Source organism: Haliotis rubra, unplaced genomic scaffold, assembly GCF_003918875.1.
Source record: "Haliotis rubra isolate DU_JTF1 unplaced genomic scaffold, ASM391887v1 Scf259, whole genome shotgun sequence".
Taxonomy (NCBI): domain Eukaryota; kingdom Metazoa; phylum Mollusca; class Gastropoda; order Lepetellida; family Haliotidae; genus Haliotis; species Haliotis rubra.
Window position 1 is genome coordinate 254,940 of NW_025766658.1, and position 25,778 is coordinate 280,717.

General features: G+C 40.7%; 1 protein-coding gene across 1 annotated transcript in view; it reads right to left on the bottom strand.

Annotated features, from left to right (window-relative positions):
- Nucleotides 1-14,599, bottom strand: part of LOC124279933 — a 37,685-nt gene extending 23,086 nt beyond the window's left edge. Inside the window, exon 1 of the mRNA XM_046715809.1 lies at nucleotides 14,487-14,599. The gene's annotated coding sequence lies outside the window, so the exon portion shown is untranslated. The remainder of the gene's footprint in view (nucleotides 1-14,486) is intronic.
- Between the last annotated feature and the right edge of the window lie 11,179 nt (nucleotides 14,600-25,778).

Below are 25,778 nucleotides of genomic sequence, written 5' to 3' on the forward strand. Positions count from 1 at the left end.
GTCAGTCAGTCCAAACGGTTAGCATCGGGGCTCATTCAATAATGGGATATGTCAGAGGGTGTCAGGGGGTGCTGACTAAGTTTATTGTGCATATAATGGAATTAGGGAATAGAACATTTACCCAACAAAAAAGCGTTCTCATAGACGCTACATGTCCTCCTTTGCTTTTGCTGGCCTGTGTCTTTACACATGGAAGTAAGAATTTTTACTCGGTTCAACAAAACCAAGATTTGGAACCGAGAGAATGTTTGTGTATACAGTTTACACATACAACGAGGAATTCGCCCTGGTTCTTCAGCTTCATTCAGTGTGAAGTTGCCATGATACGACAACAGTTGTTTCACTAAGCCCCATTCGTGGTGAACGTTTGCTTGATTAAGTTTAATGAAATATTGTTCTCCTATAGTCGATTCACTTGCTGTAATAATGTTGGTAAAAGTATCTTTTCTAAATAGTCTACTCATGTTACACACGTCAACGTTTGTTATCAGCCTACACGTGGAGGGTGGTAACATAGATGATAGCTACACGTGGAGGGTGGTAACATAGATGATAGGTAAGTGAAAACAATTATGTCCTGTTTGCATTGCCCTGTTTTACATGTACCATTTGTTCCAGTAATGGGGGGTATGTTTTACTGATTGTCCGTAAACACTGACAACAAAACAAACACAATGTGTGGAAATAGACGAATCTGTTCGTCACAGTTTGATTAAGTTCAATATTATATATCAAAATGTTCGTATATTGTGAAATACTAGTATATTTATTTACATTATGTTAAATACGCCAATTCCTGACAATTTTGAAATTTTGATTTTAGCTTCAAGTGCATATTTGTCATGTTTTCGTGTAGGGACATCTGACGTGTGACAGGCGTTTTCTGAAAGAACGCCATAACTGTCCCGAATTGCAGCGACCGTCGTTTCGGATGAACCAATCCATTAATCATGAATGACAAAACACAAAGTCTTGTTAACGCTTCTTTAATACACCCGATGACAACTGATGGATAGACTGTTAGTAAACCACATAAGCTTAAATAAGTCTGCTCCATCATGAAAATGTTTCAAGACAACATACTGATAACCAGCTGCAGGCGACACATTCAAGAAAACAGGCGTACCATGCATCCGCTATTGTTAGAACAAACTGATAACCAGACGACTTTAAAGAACACAAAAGTATCATGCATTCGCTACTGTTACAACACACACAAAACTGATAACCAGACGACACTTTCAGTTAGACAGACTGACACAAAAGTATCATGTATTCGCTACTGTTACAACAAACTGATAACCAGACGACTTTAAGGAACACAAAAGTATCATGTATTCGCTACTGTTACAACAAACTGATAACCAGACGACTTTAAGGAACACAAAAGCATCATGTATTCGCTACTGTTACAAAACACACAAAACTGATAACCAGACACTCCTTGCTAGGAGCAAACTCAATTTATGTCTTTTCGACTACATTCTGAGTATGTGTTTAGGAAACACTATCACATAGTTTTGTCACTAGGTGTTCGCGAAATGGTAAGCGTATCCTGTCCATCCGGTGGCATCCGTCATAAACATGTGCAATGTTTGTTAATCATTAAACAGATTCGGGAACCTAGGGTACAAGTCAAAATTGGGCATTGCATCGCAAAATATATTTTTGTCACTGATGGGCATATTTTTATATCCTCCTCATGTCTACCATCAAAGTCTTTTGATAGCTGTCCTAGGCAATTAAATGTTGTAACCTTGATCGAACGGTTTTTGTAGCTTGAGTGGTATGGCTCGATTTTACCCAAAACATTTTGAAATGCAAACACAAAAGGTTGGAGCTTTGTTTGGCGTAACGGGAAATTTAACTTTTGGAAAGCTGAAATCACCCCTCCTCTCATACAACCTCGTAGAGGGGCCTTTGTCACTCTGAATTTATATGCATAGATCTAAATATGAAACACACAAGGCGGTTCCACTGGTCTCATTTTCTTAACGTTCAAGTGAGGAAATCTGTGGAAAGGAATCGTCTATTCAATAAACCATCGATATACTCAGGGCTTAAGTTAAACGTCTGAGCAAAAATACGGAATTAGCCAAACTTGGCGGAAATTCTGATTCATATGCCGTGAGGAGCAGAGCATAACTGTTGCCCAGAGGAATGGCTATTTCTTGTTTACTTTCTTTGACATACATTGCTCGGAAGATTCCCAAATTGTATTCCCCTGACTAGTCCCTCACAAGTGTCTTTTAGTTGAATTTATTCAGATCAATCCATCAGCAAAGCTACATGTGTAAAACATCAGTGTGTTTCTCGATAATGTCATAATTGTATACTCTCAAAACAATCTTTCAGGGATGACATTTCATGTATTCAGGTAAATTAGTGCCGGTGCCCTTTCCCGATGCCATTTCTGTATTCCCTCAAATAAGTATTTTGGGCATTGTCGTTTAATTTTATTTATTCAAATTAATAATATATCCATGCCAAATTTCTTACATGCCATAACTGTACTTCACTTCAGTCCTTCCTTGATGCATTAGTTACCATTCTTCGGCAATGCCTTAACTGAATTCATCGAAATCAATCATTCAGCAATGCGATAATTGTATTCCCTCAAACCAATCATTTTGCGATGCAACAATCGCAGTCCTCAAATCATCCCATCGACAAAGGAACCACATTGTACTTTCAAAGCAATATTTTGAGTCCAGGACTTTAGTAATGAATGTTTTGCATAGGTCCCTTAATAATCACAAAGTATGGGATTCAATATTATTATTAAAATTACATACACATAAAGAGAACTCTACAGCTGAAAAAGATATACGTGGACACGTTCAACATTGACCGGAAGTACCAATTTTCATACAATGACCATTGGGCGCTGTATCAGCAGTTCTGATCAATGTCACTCATCAGCAAAATACACTGTTATAACTCACCACACAGTCGGCAGTCCGTATCGGCTGTTGAGTAACGACTTACTGTGAGTTGTGGCCGTCCCACATTACTCAATATGACAAGTCTAGAGTTCCAACAAGTGCACAAACGGCTATAAACCACACCTGATCGATATGTCATATTCAGCTTTGAAGATATTGCCAAAACAACCACCCGTCTTTGAAGCATGGCAGAAATATGCCGACTAGCAAAATTTCCTTTCATGAACTATTTTTTATGATATATTCTCGGAGCCACTGTCAGTAACGCCAGTAAATATACGCAGATTTTTAAGATTTGACTCTTTTTTGGTCCTTTTGTGAGGTGATAACAATACCTAATATGTAATATAATTTCCCTGTGAGGCATATCTGTCTATATTTAGTCGGTTTATAAACAAAAACGACAGCCCTTTCAACATTCGATTGTACAATACACGAAAACAGGCTGTTTTTCAACAAATAAGTGTTCAATCTCATAGCTGTCATAGCTGAAACACATTATTGAATTTGCAGATGTTGATACAAGAAGTAGAAAGGAAATTGTATTAAACTTCCAGGCATAAGAAACTAAAGCATATGTTTGATGATAGCTAAAACTATGCAAACAAGAAAAGATTATTCGATGGTGATGTATTTGATTGGGTATCATAGGCGATATCACATGTATCACTGACTGACTGACTGAGTTTAGTTTTACGCCGCTTTGAGCAATATTCCAGCAATATCACGGCGGGGGACACCAGAAATGGGCTTAACACATTGTGCCCATGTGGGGAATCGAACCCGGGCCTTCGGCGTGATGAGCCAACGCTTTAACCACTAGGCTACCCCACCGCCCCTTCACATGTATGATATCAATGAGAATCTACAGGGCTAGGGAGTGACCAGTCTCGGCCACAGCGATAACAGAACATATGAAGCAAAACAGAGTTAGTGAACTGGCTCTGCCTGTCTACTATATGGGCCTGCAAAGCCAGAAGAACCATTTTATGAAGGACGAAATCAGCGCTTACTAGAAAGGGTTTTGTTTTAAAGAAGAGTACGTTTTAATGTCTTTAAACGTCATAATCAACCCTCGGAACGACACTGTCACATTTTCATTTTCATATGATGACATTAACGGGTGAATTAAATGTTTAATCTTCTTAAACATAGAAAGACTTTCATATTTTTTTTGTATTGTATGGGCTCCTTGTTATATCACGTAATGGCATTATGATAACCTATTAGTGTAGTTCTTGATACCAACTTTGTAATTATCAAGGAGGGTAAAGTGTAGTTTATTAAGCTATAATGCCTTTTTTCAGTGTAAATCCATTATAAATATTAATTCAGCTAGAACCTTACTACAGGCACAGACAATAATGAGGTCCAATCTAAGGCACGTATGTAGCGAGAGTTTCAGCTGAATAACATATAACCCAAAGACCTGATAACTGAACGAAGTGCCCACCACATTTCACGGAATGAACGTTCAGTATGAGTGTACGGATTTCTTGAAATGCAACTTGGATATCGAAGCATAACGGTAAAGATTCTCACGTATAATAACAGTATTGTATGAAAGTTCCATGCAACTGTATTTGTGCAGTATTTATTTATATATTTTTATTATTTTTTAATTTATTTCAGCGTTCATAGTGTATTTTATTACTGATTTATTACTTTTATTACTTTCAGGCCGAAATGTAAGTCAGATAAATTCACGTTTTAAGGCGCTGGCTCAAACATTAAATGCAAATTACTTGTGCGTTGTCCTTAACATAGCTGAAACTAATCACACAAGTCCATTATTATCTTACCACGAGAAACTACACTCGTTCATTTACAAATGACATACAAGTTAACCAATTTTGCACATTCACAAATATATCGTTTGTCCATTGTCTATCATTATCTTACTACGGGAAACTATACTCATCCATTTACAAATGACATACAAGTTTAGCAATTTTGCATATTCAAAAATATATTTAACATATCTTACCTCGGGAGGATTTGCGTGTAAGTCCGGTAAGGTGTCAGAACGCACAGAGCCGCCTCATGTGTATAAAGTACACGAAACTCGCCTCAGATATTCAATTATACATTCAGGACCGAATTACTGGAGTAATGGTGGGATGGGTGACGGGTGTCACAGTTTGATAGGCCTGGGATCCTGGTGCTGTCGCTCACAAGCCTCTCCTCCTCAGAACAGGGCTCGCCTGACGTTTACCCCTCATCATTTACCTTGGGTATTGTCGTGAGGAAGATATTACCTCTTCCAGTAGAACGTTACATTCAAAGACTTTTATACCATCATTAGTTTTCGTATGAGTTTTATGTTTACTGGATTTAAACAGCTTCTTGTAATAGTAGGAGATAAACTATTTCAGATGGGTTGCAGGAATACCATGTATATCTACTAAGCTGGTGAGAGTGACAAGGCTCTTCTTGTGGTTTTGGTCTGTCACATTATGTGATCCTTGTCTGAAGGATAGCTCTTTGGAACTTGCATGCGTGTCTTGGAATGGAATTTTAAAAATTTATTTTTGTCTGCTCAGTTACTGGTTGGGGGTAATGATTTTGGGGTCAATAGTTTTCAGATGGTGAATGGAATAATTAATAATTATTTAAAGAACAAAAATAGGTAAATGCAGGAAAGGGATTTTAGGTGATCAAGGCACATTTGGATAATGTATTGACAAACCAGCACTGCCACCTTCTGCATTACCAAGAGTGTCAGAATGGCTGTGTTTCTGGCAGCAAACCCGGTTACTCCCCCAATGTCAGTCAACAGATTTATTGACACTGGAACCTATGTGAGGGAGATAAGTCACACCAACTGTCACATGGGTCGACTGTCACTTTGTCCCAGCCTGCCCAGCTTGAACACACTACAGTATACACACTGCCACCTGATTGGCCGGTAATCCTTCCATGTAGTGGGACACATGTAAATCACTGCGGACTCACGTGTCACCTAAGTTCGTGACAAACAGTCAAGGGTGTGACCATGTTACGTGGACCGCCTCTAGACGCAGTAGTCCGTTAGTGAGTGAGCTGGGTGTACCGCCTTATAATTGTGTTGGCAGTGTATCCACGGTTCAACTAAATATGGGAGAAACGTGATGTACGTGTTAGAGATATACAATTTTGGTGAAAACCGCGTCATCACCACGTCATCAGTGTCAACAGCATGTCATCAATGAGTTAACACCTTCCATGGGTATTCTTCAATGTTTCATCAGTATAACGATAAGTTGAACGTTACATTTTCAGGTGTGACATTAGTAATTACCTTTTCATCATGTGTCATAAGTATATATCATTTTTTAAGCTGTGTCATTAGTATATAATCTTTTCAACATATGTAATTAGTATATATCATTTTTCAAACATGTGTGATAAGTATATATCATCTTGCCAAGATGTGTTGGTGGCATATATAATCGTTTCAACACGTTGCATTAGTATGTCATCTCTTGCAAGCATGTGCCATTGATATGTATCATCTTTTCAACATGTGACATCAGTATATATCATACTCTCAGCATGTTTCATTGGCATATATCACCATTTTAGTAGCAAGGTGCCATTAATGGTGCATCGAGGATATCAGTGTGTCCCTTGTGACGTCAATGTGGTGCCGTGCCATCGGTATGTTATCAATGCCATTGCAATGATGTAATGTGGCTTAAAATGTATATAAAAACAATGTGTTACAGATGGCATCGATGTGTCGTCACTGTTGCTACAGTATGACATCAATGTTTTAAAACATGTCACCAGTTTGTTATGAGTCTTCAATATGACATCAATGTTTCGAAATGTCATCAGTTCACAATCAATGTGACATCAATATGATCTCAGTGTTTCAACATGTCACCAATATGTCACCAATAAGGCTTCAACATAATACCAGTGCTTCACCATATGTCATCAGTGTATCAATACACTATCAATGTTTTAGCGTGTGTCATCAGTTGGTCACAAACATACATTCAATATGATTTTAACATTTTCCTAACGTGCAATCATTTTGTCATCAATAAGGTGTTTGATGTATCATGAAAATGTCGTCAGTATATAATGATAATTAGTTTTGAGTGAGTATGTTTGTACGCCGTTTATAGCAATATTGCAGCAATATCACGGCCGGGGGACACCATAAATGAGCTTCACACATTGTACCCATTTGGGGAATCGAAAATAGGTCTTCGGCGTGACCAGCGAACGCCTTACCACTAGGCTACCCCCCCACCGCCCCTAGCAGTAGTGCCGCCCGGAGAGCGGAAGGTCGAGGGTTCGATCCCCGACCGCGTCATACCAAAAGACGTTAAAATATGGTACTTGTTGGTCCCTGCCTGGCGCTCGGCATTAATGGGTACAACAAGGACTAGTCGGCTCGGAGTCAGTATAATGTGTCTGAGTGGGGTATTCATGCTTCACTGCGGCATGGTATCTCAGTGGGCTAGCACTATAAAACCAGCTTAAGTCTGGGCTAGTACAAGCATCCGCACATACACATACACACGCATGCACGTCGTCATATGAGCGAAATATTCTCAAGCACGACGTCAAACCCAATTTCACCTCACCTCACCTCACCTCACCTCACCTCACCTCACCTCACAGTAGTGGTAATAGAAGTGGTTGTTGTTGTTTGAGTGTTGAAATCCCCGTGCACGCTGATCTATCGAACCCGTTAACCACTAGGCTACCCCAACGCCCCTATGATGGATTAGCATTACAACCTAGCACTGGAGAACAGGAAAAAAAAAAAATTGTACGTCACATGTCACGTTGTGTGCCAAATGTGTTCTTTATTAACACTAGTGCATGGAGATATACCCAATGCCACGAATTAACGTCATCAGATCTATCCATATTTGTGCCCTGTACACAATACCCCCAGTTACACTGGGAGGTGGGAGCTGCGTGCACCTTGTTTGTGTGACTTGGGGCAAGATCGACCGGCTCACAGCCTGGCACGTGTGAGAGCCATGTGGGAGAGCCATCGTTGTCAGTCACAGAGGCGTCACTGTCTGAAAACAGTGGCCCCGGGAACTTCGTACCCATCATAACATCCATCTATATATCTGGAAAATGTGGGGTTATGGGGTATCCTTCTTGTTAAAACCTTCGCTAGTGTCACCGAAGGCCCGGGTTCGACTCCCGTCAGGGCTACAATAAATGAACCCCTTATATTTACTACCTTGAATAGCGTGCAAGGGAGGTGAAGCATAGCTGTCTAGTTAATTTAACCAAAAAAGAGTTTAATATCGTGTATTGCGCTGTATGTTACCTGCATGACCGAGTCAGACAAGCTTACTACAGTCAGGCAGCAGTTCTAAACCGTAGCCACGAACCATACCACCCAGTGAGTTCAAATGTGAGGTGTCCTCTCAAGAACATGTATATCGTCACATATAACGATAACAACAAGTCATGCAACGTTTATTTCATTTGGAGGAAGTCCCTGATTATTGTAATTAGTAATCATTGTAGGTGCTGTGATGACAATAACTTCCGGACAATCAGATTTATTGTCTGGTTGGCTTACGACGCTTTGGTTGGTCCAGGAGGTTACAACATGTCACTTATTTCTGGTCGGCAGAATTTCTGCCTTTTTTTTTTTTTTTTAATTTTTTATTTGCATATGTGAACAACTTGTGAAAAATGTGTCATCACTGATTTTCAGATGGCCATTTATATTGTTCTCACAACTGTTTTGCCCTCTATACACTGATGACAGCCAAGACTTGAAATCATTTAGCACTGACGTATTATACTACCTTACAGTACGTCGATATTGACATTTTAAATCAGAACATACCGCCCAGTGTAATTGTCAGTATGCATGTATAAATTGTGGATTGTTTATAAATTGTTTTTATCATTTGATTCATTTTCAATTGCAAATATCTTTGGCTAGCGATATTATCCAAAACCTGAATGTGCTTTCGCTTCGTCACCCTAATAACACGTTTTCGGCTGTAATTATCAAAATATAATTTGAATGAAAGCTTTTAAACCTTAAAAACAAAAGCATACTTCAAAAGTGCTGGTGGCTACCAGTGAAATTTTATGTTTAAAATATAATATATTTGCATTTTTCATCACAAATTTACATTTGAAATATGGTTGGGCTTATGTGGTTGCAAATTCATTTCTGTCTTCACTGCTTCATTGAACTAATTTAGTTTTAAACAAACTTACCAAGCTCCAGATTATCTTTCACAAACTTATGCAGGAATGACAATTCAACAATAGCTCTTAGAATTTTAAATTACTTTAAAAAAATAAACTCGGTATATTTTCTTTGCATCTAAGAACATATTCAAATACGAGCAAAGTTTGTGATATGCGCGTTGTGCATTCCAAACATTTCACAGCATGAATATGCTAGTCAGGGGCCGTGCAGTTTACCTTTGCATTGGCGTACACAGATTACTCTGACATTCGTACACAGGTCAGCACCGCCCAAATAACATTACATCTTGTTATAGGATATTTATATAGCGCACATATCCGAGCAACTAGTACACGCTGAAGGCGCTGGAGTGTTCCCTTGATCAACGGATGTCCTTTTTCTGTCATTCTTTCAACCAACTCAACTCCCTGGGGCGTATTCAACTCATGCAGCCTGTTAGGCGCAGCGAGGTATCACACAGCCTCATCCTCACAAGGTACCCATTTGCAGCTGGGTGAACTGGAACACATAGTCATTGCATTTTGTCCAATGATACTGCACGTTTCTATACCACCAACAAGGTGCCTGCTCGTGTTTGTGTGTCCACCATCTGGTCACCTACCATCGGATCTTATGTGCATAGACTGAATATCACTGCGTTAATACAAGTATATTTTTCACACGGTTATAAATAATTACTTTAAACTGAGAACAAAAATAATTATTATGATAGGGATATGACCTTTTGCAACCACATTTTGTTATCAATAATTGCCTGTGGTTTATCTATTTTGCCAGTTATGTCCAATGGAATCTGCCTTTAGTAATAATCAATATTGATTATTCTTGACGTTTCCAATATACACATAGATCAATCGTCTTACAGTAACTACATATAAAATATAACTCTTGTCAAGACAGCTCATTCTAATCCGCTTCAAGGAATGAAAATCAAACGTTCTCTCCTTCACGACCTTCAGCTGTCAATGGGGAATGCAAATAATTTAAACTTCATTATAACTTAAGTTCAATGTTAAAATTAAATAATTTTCGTATCAGATTTTATTTAAACGCAAACACGAATTGAATGATTCATAACTCCATGCTCAATCAATCAATCAAACTTTATTTCATACTGAAGAGGCCACAGGCCTATAGTACATATACATGTACATATATGATGGGGAATTACATAAATAAATAAATATATTTACATTACAGTGATAAAGGTTTTCTTCTATATAACATGTTAGAATTGAATAATTTGCTAGTCAGATTATATTTTAAACGCAAACACGAATTTGATGATTCATAACTCCATGCTGATGATAGCGTAGGAATTTTGTACAACGGACGTTGTTTCTTTTCGTAAAATCATAAATGTCTGTTCTGTGACTTATATCGAAAGAAATTAGCAATATATTTTTTATTTGTCATATCTTATTTATCCGTTGGTATACATATAAATACATTCAAAATTGGACTGACCAGTGTTCAAATTTATTATGAAAGTAGTTCATAAGTGTGATACGTCTTCACATATACGTACGAAACTATTTGGAACGACAACCTTTTATTCCTATCTGCGTGAGGTATGCGTAAGAAGGGTTGTGGGTGACATTAATGATCAACTCGGGCATATTTATCACCACCAGAACAGTAAAGTAGCTTTCTATTCCACAAGAGTAAATCACAGACATATTCCGTCCAATTTAAGACCGTCTCCAATGGTAAACGTCAGATTCCTTGTTGACATAGCGTTTTGCCGTTCCGCGCGAAGCATTCGAGTTTAGCAGGTTCATTACATGTATCAAATCAAAATAACCACCTTCTGACTGAATACCTCATCACATCAGAAGATAATATCGTCGGAAAAATATTTCTGCGTGTACGGTTTTAAATTCAATTAATCGTTAAATATACAAGTGATCTATCTCTGTAATAAACTTATATTGTCAGATGCATCATCGTGTGTTAAAAACTATTGTTAATGACGTTTATTGTTCGGATTATGAATAAGTATGATTGTCGAAATCATGTAGCTGCTTTATGATGCATCATCGCTCCACACGTTTTCCTCACTGACGTCCATACACGTCAACGCCCATGCTCCTATTACCTACATACTGGAGTCAGAAAGACAAAAGAAAGTAACACTGGATTTGAAAACAATCCCAAAGAATTTGCAAATGTCATCAAAACTTTACTAGTGGTGGAAAACAGACATCGAAACGCTTCAAACGTTAGGTCCAAATCACAACTGTGACAGCTGTATGAAATACATCTCCACCGATACTTTTTTTCATATCTGTTTCATTTTGGTATACTTACGTTTGTCCGGGAGTGTATGTAATTCTCGCCAGCCTCATGCAGGCGGTGAATACTGCTTGATATAGAAGGGTGCCATTAGTCAACCAGGGTGTAAATATCTTCTATCGACGTTGTATTTTGGCACGTAGACGACTCGTATATAATGACACAATTTCTGGATACTCGTGGATGTCATACACATATGGTTTTGAAAGAAAGATCAGCTTTTTCGTGACTGGATGCGGGGAAATAGCCGCAAAATAGAACCTCTAGCTACAATACATTATTTTGAAGATTTTTTTAAAGCAAAATCGAACATTAAATGAAAACAATTGTTTGTTCAAAAGACTGACATAATTTGACATTTCCCCTTTGAAAATGGCCTTATCTCATATATACTGAACATCATGGTCAAGAAGCTGATTTCTGTATGAAGATGTCTCATGGCAAGATTACTGTTGAACAGCATCAGTTAATGCTTAATCTTTATAAAAATGTGTGAATGGTGGACGGCACCGCAGGACATGCTTACTCTTTTAAGAAAACGTACTTAAAAGTTAAAGTTACTTTTATGTTAAGAATTATGTGAGGAAAAGAAACTTCACGATTCTACGTATAGAGGTGATTAAGTAGTTATGCATGAGAACACAGGGCGGTAGGTGAACACTGAGCAATCTCCTAATACACATTTAATGTTATATTCATGATTTTTTAATCTCAATATACATACAATAACAGTAAATTAGGGTTTTAGCACGTGCTTGTAGATGATCCCCCCTACGTGTTGGGAGTGTCGCCTCTGGCGTGGTGATAAATCTGAGACTTGCCACTCTCAACAGGGTTGTATGGACGATGAAATGTTAACGTGAACCCAACAACCTGTAATGAACATCAGCGTCCGAGTACAATCCCCACAATGGGTTAATTTATTGTCTGTTAATTATTTCACAATACTTCATCCGGATCGGATGGTCAGGCAGTGTTTTCCATTGTGTCGAGTTAACCTGGTGGCATAGATCTTGCTAATGCTTTCATTTCCTAACTGATTGGTTTGTAATGCCATATTCGAATACTTACACCTCACGGTTATACAGCAGGAAAGCACACACACACACACACACACACACACACACACACACACACACACACACACACACACACACACACACACACACACACACACACACACACACACACCATTGGAGAATTTGATGATGCACGTTATTGTGCAGATCAATGGTCATGATGTAGGTCACCAGATGTTCTGGTCCGGACTTTAGCATCCACAAATAGCAGTCTTACAGCTTGTATGCTACTGAGTGTTAAACAGCAAATGTACAGTGTACAAGTACCGAGAGTGTATTCTGTGCACAGATGTCGGTACAGTCCGGATTATGAGAGTTTCACTGTGTGGTTTAACGAAGTGAAATTTATGAATCTATTGCACGAAGCACCCAAATTCGAAATGAACTTTTCTTGGGACTAAAAAATAAGAACTTTCCTAATGCGTACACTTATTTTCTGAACAGAACGTTTTAAAGCATTTTAATGACATTTGAATAGAATGTTGACACTACGTAGGGTATAATGTTTTTCTAATACTTTGGCGTTTGATGGGTTTTTTAATGTATACCTCCCAGACTATAACGAAAACGAATTAAAAGCAAAACACGCAAAGGGTTTTTTTTAACGATTTCAACTTACTTTTGTTTAAAATTTAAAATTTAAAATTTCCCTTTCAATATTTTTGCCTCCTTTAAATACGCAAAGTATATGTCAAAGGCCGTTTATATTACATACACAAAAGATTTTACAGAGACAAAAGTATTTCAATGATATGGAACTGTCCTTGTCTGTCGTGACAAGTAGTTTTTGGATATCGACACATTCACAGATCACAGTTAGATTTGTGTAGCAACATTTACCTTACAGTACCACTCACCAGTAGTTTGTTCGGGGGTTGATCAAGGCCTTAGTAAAGTCTTCAGCACAAAAGTTCTAATGCATCAGTGACCAAAATGACGTCCTATTCAATCCCCGTGTACTGTGTGCGATATTTGGTCTTTTTTCAATGAATTCTTTTGCAGGTGAACAACTGACGTGCCTTGAACGTGCCTTAGCAAAATTGAGTTTAGAACAGTTGCCTGACGTAAGTGGCTATATTTACACTAGTGAGTCTAAACGTTTGATGAGAAGTATGTAATCGGAATTGACTTTTAAGATTTTTTAAGGGTGTGGAAAGGGTTTTGTTGCTTGTATTAGTATGTATCGGTAAGGACTACTTTAAGGGTCAACTTTTCAAAAACCTTTTTAACGGAAATATGTAATTGATTGTTGCTTTGGACACAACCATCTCAACACACTGACGTGCCTGGTGTAGGCTGGGCACTGAGTAGGTTCAGTTTGTGCTACTTAATGGAAACAAAATGGATGATATGCCATAATGTTCAGTTTAGTCTGTGGAATGAAACCGTTATGATCTATATATAAATGCCCTAAAGATATACAGCTATGCTCAGAAAACATTTCATGGCAAAGCTTTGTTATAGAAAGTCATAAAATTACACAATTGTAAATGATGTATAATGCCAACATAAACCGGTATTGGCAAACGGCTAAGACATCCTGCATGGAAGCATAGAACTTAAATTGTACGTCGTCATATGAAAACTAGTCAAGTATATACTGTTCAAAACTACATTATGTTTCAAAAAAGGCATCATTAAGTAACAGAAATGATATATTATATCAATATAAGAACATTCATGCATCATTTAGTGAGTTAGTGTGAATGAGTATTTTTACGCCGCTTTTGCAATGCAACGACAACGAACATTAGAAATTTGCCTTTGCATTGAACCAGTGTGGAATCAAACTCAGGCTTTCGGCTTGACGAGCGAACGCTCCAACCACAAGGCTATCCCACGACATAATATAAGTAACATTACCTCCAGCCGCACCAACATGACATGGTCTCGATGGTAAGACTGAAGAAAAGATGGACGAACATACAACCTTGTATGACTGCCAGTACGATGAAAATGTTCAGTACTCACCCTCAACTGTAAATACAACTTTACACCGGTAATAACCCTTCAGTACTATCACCGATCACAGACGCACGAAACCAGTAAACACAGACCACAGACCCTCACAGACCACAGATCCTTACCGATTACAGATACGTCATCTGGTAGGTGTCTTCAAATGCGTATGTTGGTGAAGGCAGAGTCCGCCCTCCTCTAACCTCGGATCATAAAACTAATGGAACTATGTACGTGTCATTATGAGGGCAACACGAGGCCACAGCTGATATAATTTCACATGCTGTTTCTTCATCTCAACTGTCATCATAAATCTTAGTAACGTCTGTCACGGGAGCGTAACAGTAAACAAGTCACACAGAGATCCTGGATTACATCTCTTGCATGAAAGTCCGGGTTTGTTGATATTGATAATCTGAACACGATATTTAAACTGGTAGCCAAGGTGAAACATTCAAATTCAAACTTTATTTGTAATGATAGTGTTAACTGTACCGAGCAGTCGAGGGAATTATGTTCTCATCGGTAACAGTGCAACATTGTACGCTTCCATCAACACATTTACAGATGTATGAAGGAGTCATGAAGTTGCTTTTATTCTTAAAGTTTCTTTTTGGTACACACCCGACCAAGCGGTAGGTGCTGACAAACCTGGGAATATCATCGGGCAAACCGGGATTTGAACCCTTGATCAGAGGTTGCAGGAGTGCCCAAATCATTCAACTCTGCACATGTTTTGGCCCTTAGACCGCTGGGACACTCCATCCGCCCCCAGCCAAAACTGGTTTGGTAAGTGGACACCTTGACGACTCAGGTTTACAAGAATTAATTGCAATACTTATGTTAATTGTTGTTTAACGTAGCCCTTGGAAACGCTTCAGCGTTGTACGTAATCGAGTTGGGGCTAGTACGCGAGTCTTAACATCATTTCTAAGAAATGAACCAGACACGGATGTGGCAATATATACACATGGAAAAGCATATTTTTCTATTAACCATAGCAAAGGAACTTTTCAAAACCTCAATTTAACTTACTGTCTGATTACATTGGCCTTTAAGTAATTATTGAATGGCAAATCTAAACGCAAAAAGAACTAAAAATTGTAGTTTATTCAGAGAAGCAAACATGGCAAAAATAATTTCATTTTCAAGATTCGGTATACAGTCCTCAAGACATTGCACAAGTAACGGTAACCGGCACAATGTCAATATCTGGTGTAACTTCCACCAACTGCAATAGCATCCCTGACCTTCTTCCTCAATGAAAGTACGATGGAAGACTGTACATCCAAAGTTAGCGCCAACATGCTGAAGTTAAAGACAAGACAAAGGCTTTCCACATAGGACCTGACAAAAGGCTGCACAAGATCAAAGCAACTCACATCACAGTCGACAGTGATGAAATCAACTTGCGACAGATGCTAGATACTTGGGTGTGAAGCTGGAATCATCACACAACATGGACAAGCACATCAATGACCTCGTCAAAACATGCTAATTCACCTCCGAAACATAGGTAGCATAAGCCACTTTCTCACAGAATAAACAGCTGCATCACTTGCACATTCAATGATGCTCGCCAGGATTGACTATAGTAATAGTCCCCAATCTCTTTCACATTTGTGAATAAAATATGTTTAAATCAAATAGTCTGCTTGTAGGGGCTCCAGCGCAACAAATGAGACGGCTGCAAAACATCCAGGAATCAGCGGCTAGAATTGTCAAACTGTCAAAAAAAAGTCCTGTCACATCACTCCAGTACTCAGGCATCTTCACTGGCTGCCGGTCAAAGAACCGATACATATCATAAGACCCTCACCCTCACATATCAGTGTGTCAGTGATACAGGTCCTGGTTATCTGTGTGATCTAGTGGAGGACTATGTCCCTACAAGAACTCTCCGTTCCAGCGATCAAATGCTACTTAAGGTCCCTAACGCCAGGCTCAAGACATTTGGCGGAAGATCCTTCGAATATAATGCTGCCGTTGAATGGAACGCTCTCCAAATTGATCTGAAATCAACTCCAACTCTAACGTATTTCAAGAAGCATCTTAAGACCATCCTGTTCAATAGAAATGGATTGTAAACATGTTACATCTATTAACTCTGTTAGCGCTTTGAGCACACTTTAATATATAGAATAATCCTTGTAAGAATCCATATCATCATTAATGTATCAGACGTGGAATTTGTCGTTGAGGTAATGCTTTCCATTCTTGATGGAGGCCTTGCTGCAATACATCAGGATTTTGTACTGGAGGATCTCTTTGAGTACGACATTTCGATACCGAGTCTTGTACCGTTGGCAAGCAGGAATGACAACGGTACAAGAAACTGTAGCAAAACGTCCCATTCACGAAATAAAGGAATCAATTTTGTTATCCATTAAGTTTGTCAATGTTGTATTCAAAATTTCTAAAATGCCACTCAAAGACTTTGGACCGTTCTGTTGGACAAGCGACAATGTGGAAGGCTCTCTGCTTTTAACAAACTACTTCACATGAAAGGATAGATTCTTGTGATTCTGAGAAGGGCTGCGTCCTCGACCTGAACGCTGACGGTCCTTAACGTTATATCTTTGCTGTTGTTTGAGCGTCTTTGAGCAGTTGTCAATTGAGGAGGTCGCGCTTATCGGCAACAAAATCGAGTGATTTTGTAAATTATCGAGCAGTAAGAACAGTTTACCGAAACTTTATGTTTGTTTGAGTATGTGGGGATAAGAGTTCAAGTATACTCATGGATGGTATTCTCACGAGTGTTTCATGAAACATTTCATGTTACTTTAAAGTTCAAAACCTTAGACTTACGAGAGTTTGATACGGTAGCCGTTGGGGTTTGTCACAAACTGCCTCATTTTTCGTTAATCGTAAACGCAAAATGCCTGCAACCTACATCCACATCTATATTCCCTATGGGTCGCATTGACACCCTTCCATTCACTGGGAAGAGATGCGTACAGGAAACCTATTAGTTTTGGTCTTGGAGCACCTTACCTATTATCACCTATATGTGACCTCATCCCCTTTGTTCTTTCATCAAACAAGAAAATTGTCAAGCTGTCATGCGTTCTGAATATTGTTCAAAACTCTACAAAATACTTCGTGTGGACTACAATTCGGTTTACAAGTTTCTTGGCTGGAAAACATTTCCAAAGTACTCCATGAACTTCCACAAGACCCAAAGAAGCATGACTGTTACTATTATTCTGTACCCATTAGGTACCAATCCCACTTTATGACGACCTAAGATAGTCGTGATCTTGACGTACATGTATACGGAACAGACGTTTTCACTCCAACACCTTTTAAATTAATGGAGGTCACAATATAAAGGTTATGAATGAAACATAGATCTATCAAATTAACATTAACTCCTGTCCTCTAGTGACACAGCAATTTATTAAGTGTTTCATTTATGCAAACATCATCGCATTTTATGACATTCTTTTCGCGGCGACACAAACCGCCAGCAGCAGGTGGCGCCTTGTTTAGCGTGGCAATATGTCATGGTTGTTTAGGCGACAACAACAAATCCTGTCTTGGTGACGTATTCAGGACATTGCTGCCTAAACTGCATGTATGTATTATTAATAATTCCCTTATTTGATGGCGCATGTGAAAGCATGTATTACCCCAAATAACGGTGAAATACGCAAATCCTCTAAGCCATCTTTGGACCCTACTGACAGATATGCGTACTATTTATCATTGACCAGCTTGATGACGTATACAAAAGCACGCCATCCTCAGTGATTATGGTACAAACAGTGTTGCCCGAAGGCTTAGCCAGGGCAAGATATGAAATGTCGGGCAAATGAAAGCATACACTTAAAAAATAGATTTTACCACAAAATTACAAACGCTCTCAAAACGCTAAACATGAAAATAGTCGCCAAAGTATTGCAGGTTTGGGTCCAAAACACATGTGATGCCCGTATCAAATACATTTCCATGGAACATTTTCGTGTATTTTTGTCATTTTGAGCCACCGTCAAAAATGAATGTGTGCATGCCTTTTGGGGGCGGTGGAGTTGTCTAATGGTTAAAGCGCCCGCTCGTCACGCTGAAGACTCGGGTTCGATTCTCCGCATGGGTACAATGTGTGAAGTCCATTTCTGGTGTCCCCCGCCTTTATGTTGCGGGAATATTCCTAAAAGTTGCGTAAAACCATACTCACTCGCTTACATTCCTTTTCCTGGCAGTGGAAATGTCCGACAGTAGCTCCATTTATCATGTCCACTTTGTTGAAAGTAATTAAGGAGCATCAGTGTCGTAAAATTGTTAATATGATCCTTGGTTTATTAACAATATCCTGTTCACAGGAATCACATATTCAGGTGTTAACGTTACCCCGAACATTGTTTCAATTATGGCACTTCTTTAAAAGTTTTTGAATTGCATTTAGAAGTGGTACGTTGTCTATCAAATAATATAAGGTATAAAACCTATTCCACAGAGCGAGTAAGGCCATAATGCATTGATCACGATCCCATTCTCTTCCACTGAGTATTTTATCGCAAAGAATGAGTACTTACAAAGCATTCACTTTGTCACTTGTCTTCTTTTGGTATTCTCAACCAAATTATGTCATTTTGGTTCTATATACTAGGTATCTTTAAACCAACGTGTCAACTTTCCTTGAACTCAGTTCAGGTTAAAACGCTGGTTGTGTTGACCTCAAATTTGCATTTGTCCATGTAGTATCATATATAGCGTATTCTCAAAAGGACAAAACGCACAGCAACAATAACCCTGAGGCAGCAGTTGGTGCAGTAATTAAGAAGAGTTGTGTTTAACACCGTTGTGTCGAAGTTCAAGGGACCAACGTAAGTACTTCGAATTGTCCGAAGTTCGACACCAGTACAAAATGTACACCAAAGAAAAGCATACAAGGCTTTTACTTCGAGACACCCGAAGTTCGACACCTGGGCGTGTAACTGTATGTGCGATGCCTGCATTCAATCAGTAAATAAACATTCGTCATGACCTGTGAAGAAAAACAGAAAAGCAAACTCTAAAGTTTGGTTTGGTTTGTTGTTTTACGCCGCACTCAGCAATATTCCAGCTATATGGCGGCGGTCTGTAAATAATCGCGTCTGGACCAGACACTCCAGTGGTCAACAGCATGAGCATCGATCTACGCAATTGGGATACGATGATATGTGTCAACCAAGTCAGCAAGCCTGACCACCTGACCCCTTTAGTTACCTCTTACGACAAGCATGGGTTGCTGAAGACCAATTCTAACCCTGTTCTTCACGGGTCCAAACTCTAAAGGTCAACGCAGGGAATGCGCACAGCGTTGTCATATTTCTATTGTACGTTGTATAGCTTTCATATTTCTACCAATCAACTTAAACTTAAATTAACAATAGTGATTTATTGTTCGTATTAAACAACTGACGTGTCAGTTGTTCTGCTGTTGTTTACTAATGTTGTCCTAACAGAGTTAGAACCATAACCGGTCCTTCAATTCCCGAATTCGAACCCACACAAACCTAATCACTGAAGTTAAAACGAGATGAGTGGGTCCCCACTCTACTGGTCCAGATGACGCTATAATTCTCTAACTGCGAATATTATGACATTGTGATATTTAGCGAGTGAGTTACAGTCAGAGTTAATATTCTACACACGATGGTTCGTGAGCCTCAGAGGTGGAGTCAGAAATACCTGGTTCATATATACATATATTTGCATAAAGTGATAAAACATTCGGAACTGATCCAGGCTTTGGAGCTGAGTAACACAGCACTGTCGTACGTCACGGAAAGACCCGGGAGCCCCTAAGAATGTCTGCAATGTTAGATATTTGTAGCCTAGTGGAGGGATCAACAGTGCCATTACTACAGGTTGTCATAGGTCCTCACTGTATGTACGCAATGTAAAGAGTCTTTCGACAGGTGGAAGGGTAACGGTTGTCATTAAGCATGGTCTGTCATCGGACCAGATCATGGTAGTTGGGGCTTCGCTGTATGTGTGCAATGTGAAGCATCTTTCCACAGGTGAAGGGGGTAACTGTATGTATGCATGCAATGTAAAGGATCTTTCCACTGGTTGAAGGGTCAACTGTGGCTTTGACAACATGCTCTTACCATCGGTACATATCATGGGCATTGGCTCTTCATTGAATGTATGACCGGACACCTTACATTTGATTATACTCATACCTTTACTGCCGCGATTAGTTTTAACATTTCTAAAGACAAACGTTTCAGTGTATGGTAATGATCAACAGTCCATCAAAACATCGCACCTGGCATATGCACATGGGCCACGACTCAGATGGGGTTCACAAGCACGTCAACACGGTTAGTAGCGAGTATGTCCACCTTGAGTGATGCAGGCCTGGAACCCTCTCCTCACTGAGGGTGCTATGAATGTTTGAGGGTTACGAAGTCGTAGATCTACTTGTAGCGCCCAGAACTGGGATAAACGTAAATGTCAGCTACATATGTAAATAACAAATGTCAGTGTTTCCCCACAAAAACATAAACTAAATTACTATGTCGTTGTCCAACGTGTACCCAATTGCGTAGAACCACGTTTATACTGTTGATCACTGGATTGTCCGGATTCGATTATTTACATACCACCGCCTTAAAGCGTTAAGTAACAAACGGACAAGCAAATCTTACGTCTATCTATTTCACAATTCTACACTGCTGATCTTCAGTAAATAGGTACACCTTTATGTTTGACCTGAAAGAATCCGGGTTAGAATGCTTTTCAGCAGCCAATGCTTGGCGTCATTAACGGGTGCGACTTCAGGTCAGGCTCGCTGACATGGTTGACACACGTCATCGTATCCTAATTGCGTAGATCGATGCTCATGATATTGATCACTGGATTGTCTGGTCCAGACTCGATTATTTACAGACCGCCGCCATATAGCTGGAATATTGCTGAGTACAACAACAAACCAACCATGTAGTGTTCAGATGGTCAGGGGCGGTGGGGTAGCCTAATGGTTAAAGCGTTGGCTCGTCACACCGAAGACCCGGGTTCGAATCCCCACATGGGCACAATGTGTAAAGCCCATTTCTGGTGTCCCCCGACGTGATGATGCTGGAATATTGCTAAAAGCGGCGTAAAACCAAACTCAGTCAGTCAGTCAGTCAGTCAGATGGTCAGGCTCGCTGATTTGGTTGATGCATGTCATCGAAACCTTGTAGTCTAGATGGACGCTCATAATGTCAGTCACCGGATTGCCTGGTCAAGTGATTATTTACAGACCGTTGACTAACTTTTAAAAAAGAACGGCATTGATCATTTTGATTATTTGAGGCCAAGGACGTAATCAGGTTTGGTTAGGTTGTGTGATAGTCAAGTGCAAAAGGCTCTTTATTTTCCATATACAGAGCTAACCCACCACGTCAAGCTAACACAAAGTGATGTCACTACAGCACTATTTTCCTTCAACGTTAAGTCATCATCATCAATTACAGAAATTGACGGATGAGGGAGGAATATTTTTTATTGAATATATATATATTACTAATGTGTATCACCCGTGCGGCTTTCCACGTTGTATCCACGTGTGGAATCGAACCGAAAACCTCAGTATTTGTATCCGTCCTGGTATCTACTGCGCCACCAGTGCAGCCACGTTGATGGTTGTGAAACCAGGTTTTGGTAAGTTCTCGCGCTTGCCCTCGGAGCACATGCTGACGTTCCTGTAGAAGAATGCGTTAGGATTTTTTGATTTTTGGTTGGAGAGTGGGTGTATGAGTGAGTCTGGTGGAAATACAGGGGGCACATTATGCCTGGAATCCCCACGGGGATCCAAACAAGGGGTACGAGGGAGGGGGAGACAGATGCTGTCTGGAATATATCCATAGGGAGGCAAGCAGGGGGTACGGGGATATATGTGCCTTGGAATCAGAACGGAGTGACGGTCATCATATTTCTCCATCATGATCTATCAACATGCATTGGTGACATCCTTCACAGTGTCGTGTACTCACCCATCATCGTGCATATATACAACAAGATCTCGTGTTGCAATGATGTCGGTGACGTTTTTATCATCTGCTGCCGCCTTGCATGCGCCTGTCCGTATGTACTCGTGACCTTGACCTTTCATCAAACATATGACGGTGGTACCCTGCCCGATGTAAATAACCTCTCCTGTATGAAGATAATGCATATTAACACTGTCAAAAACTATCTCCCTCATACTGTACAGAAAACTCCTGGCTGATGGAAGCTGAAGGTGAAACAAACAAAATATGGTCCCTCGATGGTACGTTTTAGCAACATATTGCAGTAGTTCGGTTTAGTAATGTCTGTAAAACGTCTGAGTGTTTCAAGTGTATGCTTTCTTCTACTCGTTTTGTATATGAGGAGCTGAAGGGTAAGTGGTGAGCTGAAGGGTAGTGGTGAGCTGAAGGGTAGTGGTGAGCTGAAGGGTACGTGGTGAGCTGAAGGGTACGTGGTGAGCTGAAGGGTAGTGGTGAGCTGAAGGGTAGTGGTGAGCTGGGTGAGCTGAAGGGTAGTGGTGAGCTGAAGGGTAGTGGTGAGCTGAAGGAAGTGGTGAGGTGAAGGGCAAGTGATGAGCTGAAGGGGTAAGTGGTGAGCTGAAGGGTAGTGGTGAGCTGGAAGGGTGAGCTGAAGGGTGGTGGTGAGCTGAAGGGTAAGGTGAGCTGAGCGGTGAGCCAAAGGGTACCGGAATGGTGAGCTGAAGGGTAGTGGTGAGCTGAAGGGTGAGTGGTGAGCTGAAGGGTAGTGGTGGTGAGTGGAAGGGGTAGTGATGAGCTGAAGGGTACATGATGAGCTGAGGGGTAGTGGTGAGGAAGGGTGAGTGGTGAGCTGAAGAAGGGTGTGAGCTGGGGAGTGGTGAGCTGAAGGGTAGTGGTGAGTGTGGTGAGCTGAAGGGTAGTGGTGAGTGATGAGCTGAAGGGTAGTGTGGTGAGCCTAAAAGGGGTGATGACAGGGTACGTGATGAGCTGAAGGGTAGTGGTGAGCTGAAGGGTAGTGTGGTGAGCTGAAGGGTGGTGAGTGATGAGCTGAAGGGTAGTGGTGAGCTGAAAGGTGAGGTACGTGGATGAGCTGAAGGGTAGTGGTGAGCTGAAGGGTAGTGATGAGCTGAAGGGTAGTGGTGAGCTGAGCTGAAGGGTAGTGGTGAGCTGAAGGGGTAGGGTGATGAGCTGAAGGGCAGTGGTGAGCTGAAGGGTAGTGGTGAGCTGAAGGGTACGTGTGGTGAGCTGAAGGGTGGTGGTGAGCTGAAGGGTAGTGGTGAGCTGAAGGGTAGTGGTGAGCTGAAGGGTACGTGGATGAGCTGAAGGGTAGTAGTGGTGAACTGAAGGGTGAGCTGGAAGGGTAGTGGTGAGCTGAGGGCTGAAAGGTAGTGAAGGGTGGTGAGCTGAAGGGTAGTGGTGAGCTGAAGGGTACAGTGATGAGCTGAAAGGGTAGTGGTGAGCTGAAGGGTAGTGGTGAGCTGAAGGGTACATGTGATGAGCTGAAGGGTAGTGGTGAGCTGAAGGGTAGTGGTGAGCTGAAGGGTACGTGATGAGCTGAAGGGTAGTGGTGAGCTGAAGGGTACGTGGTGAGCTGAAGGGTACGTGATGAGCTGAAGGGTAGTGGTGAGCTGAAGGGTAGTGATGAGCTGAAGGGTAGTGGTGAGCTGATGAAGGGTAGTGGTGATGAGCTGAAGGGTAGTGGTGAGCTGAAGGGTACGTGATGAGCTGAAGGGTAGTGGTGAGCTGAAGGGTACGTGATGAGCTGAAGGGTAGTGGTGAGCTGAAGGGTACGTGATGAGCTGAAGGGTAGTGGTGAGCTGAAGGGTACGCTATGAGCTGAAGAGGAGTGAGTAGTGGTGAGCTGAAGGGTACGTGATGAGCTGAAGGGTAGTGGTGAGTGGTGCTATGAGCTGAAGGGTAGTGGTGGTGCCGAAGACCCAGGTTGGATTCCCCATGGGCACAATGTGTGGAGCCCATTTCTGGTGTTACCGCCGTGATATTGCTGTAATATTGCTAAAAACGGCGTAAAACCACTCACAATTACTCAGTAAGCATCACCGTCCGTCGTCAGTCGGCTTTTTCAAGCTTAGTTACCTATGCTCGGTGTGAGATATATAGACATAGGCAAGTGTGAAATCGACAGCTTACCATCAAAGTCAAGAGGTGTTGCAACACCAGCCGTCATTCTCCACAGCAAGATTGGGTTAGAATTCAGGTCGTAAGTATATTTATAAATGTTGCCATTCAATGCAAGGAACAACCATCTGAAAAACAAAGCGTGTCTTTCTGTTGATATTTAACACTGTACACGACTGGTCGAACTATACCGACGCGCAGAAACAACTTCCCACTCTAAATAATATTCTTTTGAATCCTGATGAGTTTTTCTATATGTTTCCAGTTTGACTTCAGAAGAGCACAGAGAAACATTGGTATGGCGAAAATGGGATCCTTCAGCTGATCCAGAAGAATGGTGTATGTACTTTTCCAACCTTGCCTGTTGACAGGCAGAACCTGTGACAGGCCTAGTGAGTAAGTGAGTGAATGAGTTTATTTTTACGCCGCAATCAGCAATATTCCAGCTATATGGCGGGGGTCTGTAAATAAAAGAGTCTGGACCAGATAACCCAGTGATCAACATCATGAGCATCGATCTAAGCAACTGGGATACGATGACATGTCAACCAAGTCTAACCATCCGATCCCGTTAGTCGCCTCTTCCGACAAACATGGTTTACTGAAGATCACTTTTAACCCGGCTCTCCACAGGTTTGTGACAGGCCTAGCACAGGGTCACTGCAGGTTACAACCCAACAGGACGACCGACACATCCGTACCATACACCACCGCAGTAGGTTGATGAGGGCGACAGTGATGGCAGCAGCGTTACTAGAACACTGTATCGGCCGAACCAGTCAAACGACATCTACGTGGCATGTGTATCAGGACCGATTGCCCATCACGTGGGATTACTTTGACTCTCGGATATCGCCCAGCCCGGTTGCATTGGTCAAGGTCTATGCGACTGTATTACCATTCTTACGCGGAAAACTTCAGTTTACCATTCTGCAAGCAAGACAGAGTTCCTCGGAAGCCTAATAAACACCTGAGGCACCACTTTGAAACCGTTAACACCTACCAACCAAAAGAAACAACTGGAGCAAGATGTTTTTAGAGTCACGGCGTAGAATCTCTTATGACGACCCAGTACGATGACGTGTATTGGCAAAAGAACAACAACTGGAGAGCTAAAAAAGTTTTCATTTTGAAAAGTGTTTTTATACCCTACCTGTGTTCAAACCTCATTTCATAAAAGTTCATTGTTCGTTGGGTCTAGTGTTAT